Source organism: Mesoplodon mirus (assembly GCF_964341445.2).
Source record: "Mesoplodon mirus genome assembly, chromosome: 2".
NCBI classification, from domain to species: Eukaryota; Metazoa; Chordata; class Mammalia; order Artiodactyla; family Ziphiidae; genus Mesoplodon; species Mesoplodon mirus.
Window position 1 is genome coordinate 182,790,573 of NC_138977.1, and position 4,686 is coordinate 182,795,258.

At 45.9% G+C, this 4,686-nt stretch overlaps 1 pseudogene across 1 annotated transcript; it reads right to left on the reverse strand.

Annotated features, from left to right (window-relative positions):
• Nucleotides 1–445: 445 nt before the first annotated feature.
• LOC309793662 (atlastin-2-like) lies at nt 446–2,437 on the reverse strand (annotated as a pseudogene). Its single transcript has 2 exons — nt 2,019–2,437; nt 446–1,771 (listed from the first exon to the last, which is right to left on the reverse strand). The product of its transcript is annotated as an atlastin-2-like (transcript).
• Between the last annotated feature and the right edge of the window lie 2,249 nt (nt 2,438–4,686).

The window sequence follows — 4,686 nt, forward strand, 5'->3', positions numbered from 1 at the left end:
CGTGGCTCAATAAAGGCTTCATTGTCATTCCAATCTGATTCTTGATACAATGATTCATAACTTCTCTAAAAATTAAAATTTCAGTGGGACACTGTGTTAAAGAGACTCTAAATAGATTTCTTAAAATATTCCCCTGAAATAGCCTTCACATAAGACAAATTTCACTAACATTAGATTAAGTAAAAAGGGAAAAAAAAAGAATTAAACATGGCACAAGTGTGCATGAAAACTAATGCTCCTCAGCCAATCTTCATGCCTTAGGAGCCATGAACAGAATGCTTAAAACCAACAAACAATTTCACACTCTGTGGCAGCCATCTGTGAAGCCAGTTATACTAAACTACTTCTACAGTTGATTGTAAACTTTGGTTTATTTTTATTTGAGTTCTCACTGTACAGCAAGAATGAAACAAAGAAAGAGTGGAGTCCATGAAGAGATGAACTGTCAGTCTGTCTTTAATCTGGTATGATAAGACAACTGGTCAGTCAGGTCTGCTTTGATAGAGTGTGTTACAGACTGCCTTATGTTTTCCTCCATGAAATTATCAACCAGGGTCTTCAATACCTGTTCCCGTAGTGTTTCAGCAATCTGATCAATCATTGTTCCAATTTCTCTGAACTCCCCAGAGTATTTAACATACGCCCAAGTACAAAGAGACGTCAGTGCTAACCCCATGACAAGGTTACACAAGACGGCTATAGAGTTTAGGCCAATGAAGCCAGTCAGTCCTGAGATTATATATAGAGCAAACATGACTGCAAACAGTGTGGCAGGGGTACGAGCAACATAGAAGATATTTTTGCCTTCATTGTGCTTTATAAAATTTGCATAGGTTTCTCCTATTTCAGCCTCAAACTGGTCCTGATAACGACCGCAGAATTCATCTCCACCCATTTTTTTTTTACTGAACAAAACTGTTTAATTGCCACTTCCTTAAGATCCAGGTGTTTTCGCTCCAGATCTGACGGTGCAATGTAAGGGTTGTCCCCACCACCTACCTGCTCCATACTTTTGCAATAGATCTCTCTCGCTCTTGCTACTGCAGCAAGATTATTAGCTTCAGCTGTTGCCTGAAGCATGGACTTTGGATGTGGAAGTTCCTCTCCTTAATAAATTTTAATGTAAGCCTTAAAGTATTCTACAAGATCTCTACAAATGACTTTAGATCCACTTATCTCTTTTTCTACCAAATTTTCTGGGGCAAGTAGCAATGGAATCAGATTTCGAAGCTCTCATTTAAACTCTTCATCAGTATCTTTCAATCTCCCATCAAAACTAGGATTAGTTGCAACTTTAAGACCAGGATGTGGCAAAAGGAAGCAACCAAGATTTGAGAAACAGTTGTGAATGTGTTTCCTTACATTCTGTAGCTCTTCATGTTGACTTTGTTTTACCTGCAATCTCTTTTCAAGGAATCGTTTTCCACCTTCCAAACCATATGCGCGTTCATAAGGATAACTCCAGTCTCGAATCAAAAACATTAATGTCTGAAATGGTTTCTGGTAGATTTCTTCCATTGCAAGTCTGCAGTATTCTGTAAATAATTGCAAGTGTTGAAGATCATCTTCTTGAATATTTTGAGACAAATTATATACCTGGACAGAGCAAGTCATAGTGCTCAGAGAAAACACTGTTGCACAATCTTTGATAGTTGACTGGCTATCGAAGGCACCCTGGGTATCCCTCAGCAGCACAGCCACTTTTGTTCCATTAGGTCTCTCGATCACAAACACTTCATTCCAGAAGTGTATGCCTGTCGTTTCTCTCTCTCTCTCTTTTTTTTTTTTTTTTTTTTTTTTTGCGGTACGCAGGCCTCTCGCTGTTGTGGCCTCTCCCGTTGCAGAGCACAGGCTCCGGACGTGCAGGCCCAGCGGCCATGGCTCACGGGCCCAGCCGCTCCGCGGCATGTGGGATCTTCCCAGACCAAGGCACGAACCCATGTCCCCTGCATCGGCAGGCGGACTCTCAACCACTGCGCCACCAGGGAAGCCCCTGTTGTTTCTCTTTTGCAACCAACTGCCATGTAAAGCCAGTCAATGGTTCATTGTTTCCACCAGTCCAACTTTGAGAATCCTTGTTATACATATATCTAAGCATGAAGTCCAGTAGAAATGATTTCCCTTTAGGAAAAGCTCCTGCCACGGATACCACTACTATGTTAAGATCTCGTATGTGCTCCTGTAGCAATATCTGCTCCAAAGCTTCTTCATCAAGCTCAAAGTTATGGTCATCTTCATGTGCAAGAATAATCTATACTGGACATGGTTTCTTCATAACCTCATCAGAGTTTACTAGGTCATCATCTTCATAATTCTCACCTAGGAGGGTCCTGGACAAGATGTGGTTAACCCCGGTGTTTGGGTCGCTGGTTCGCCTCTGGCACTGCAGCCCCTCGTGTGGCTGCCACCTCCGTGCTGCCTTGTCCCCCTCAGCCATCTTGGACAGATTTAAAATTAACTCCCCCTAGAATGCTATTTTATTTTTTTAAATTTAAGTATAGTTGATTTACAATGTTGTGTTAGTTTCTGGTGTACTATTTACAATAGCCAGGCATGGAAGCAACGTAAATGTCCATCGACAGATGAATGGATAAAAATGACGTGGTATATACATATATACACACATGTGCGTGCGCACACACACACACACACGCACGCACACAATGGAATATTACTCAGCCATAAAAAAAGAGTGAAAACAGTTTCTCAATTGAACACTGGGCTGAGCTGGTCTTCAGGATGCACTGAGTCTTAGATGGCATTTAGGGCAGGTATCTGAAAGTCCATGCTATGAGCATCTTTGTCCCCATGTTAATCCTCACTTTCCACCCAGGCCACCAGGATGCTGCTTACTCCCACCACTGTTGCTATGGTAACTGGCTGGCAGTCTTACATACCAGCCGTCAAACATGCTGAGAGAAGCCTTTTTGTACCACTAACCCAGTCATACTGTGGAAAGCCGGATGGATACACATTCCAGTTGTGGTGGGGGACTTGATGGCTATGGCCAAGGGGTGCAGTCAATGTCCCTGAAGGCAGAGAGGTGCGGCTGCAAATGAGCAGTAGAGATGGGTCAGCCCAGATCTGGGTTGAGTCCTGCTTCTGCTTCTCAGCAGCAGTGTGCCTTTGGGAGTCAATGAATTTCCTGAATCTCATCTTCCTTATCTGGCCAACAGGGAGAGCTGTTCTGCCCCCACAGAGCCGGGGCAGCAGTACACGAGACCACAGGGGAGTGCAGAAGAATTGTGAGCCCTCACTGTGGTTGGCCATTTCGCAACCACTCTCAGGGTCGAGTCATTTCTCCCGGATGTGCAGGAACAGAAATCAGCGTAAGAAACTGGTGCCCTAAGGAAAGCCCCTGACTCAGCCCCTATTTGTTTCAGTTGTTGAGGGTGGGTAAGTGTGGGCTTCCGCTGGCTTCCAGAGGGCAGTGTGTCTGGCAGAGTTTCTGTCTAGACACTGGCTGAGGGCTCTGCCCAGCCTCCTTGTTCCTGGGGCACAGATGCCTTACTATTCCTCAGGGCCAACAGCTCAGGATCCAGGAAAGCAAGAGGGCTCTTCCCTGCTGTCATGGGCTGAACTGTGCCCACTCTGCATTCATATGTTGAAGTCCTAACCCCCAGTACCCCAGGATGTGACTGTATTTGGACATGAGGTCTTTAAAGGGGTGATTAAGTTATAATAAGTCATTAACATGGGTCCTAATCCAGTATCACTGGTGTCTTTAGAAGAAGAGATTAGGACACAGACATGCACAGAGAAAAGACCATGTGAAAACACAGGGAGAAGATGGCCATCTACAAGCCAAGGAGAGAGGCCTCAGAAGAAACCAAACCTGCTGACACCTTGATCTTAGAACTTAACCTTCCAGAATTATGAGAAAATCAATTGTTGTTTAAGCCACCCAGCCTGTGACACTTTGTTACGGTAGCCTGAGCAGACTAACATGCTTGCCCTTCCTCCTCACTGTAAGTAAGAGAATTCCAGCTCCCATGGGGACCCTTGGAGACAGGGACCCTTCTGGAACCACCATGAAGTGGGACTCTTCATCTTGTTTCTGGTCGCTCTCTCACTGCTCCCTGGCCCCACCTCTGCACCTCTGCACTGGGGTTCCCAGGACCCCAACTCCATGAGCCTGTCCAGCTCACATATTGCCCCAGCTTGGAGAGAGGGACACATTAGGGGCATAGGCTGCAGCTTGTAACACAGCTCTGGGTGCCACAAGTCCCATCTCTGTGACCAGTTCTGATTTCAGTCACAGGTGTGATAAAGAGTTCTTGTCCACTGGTGGTTCCCACTCCAGGCTCTCAGCTGCTGGGGACTTCTCTGAAGCCAAAGGGAACCTACAGACCCTGTGCAAATGAACGAAGCCCAGAAGTGCTGGGCATCCACATCTCTAGGGGCAGACTTCAGGTGAGGGAGAAAGGGAGCAGGGTCATTCTCCTGCCTCTGTCCTTCCTGGTCCACCTGAGAGGCACTCCATACTCTGCTCAGGGTTCTGCGGAAGTCAGTCTGTTGCTGACAGCACGATGCTGATAATGCCCTTTACATAGGCCTGCCTTCCATGTCTCACTCTCCCCACCCCCTCATTCCTGCTTCCTGGCATCATCTCCCAAATAAACCACCCGCACCCAAGCCCTTGGGCTCTGCTTTTGGGGAAGGCAGATTTGGGCATAGCTTTACCGC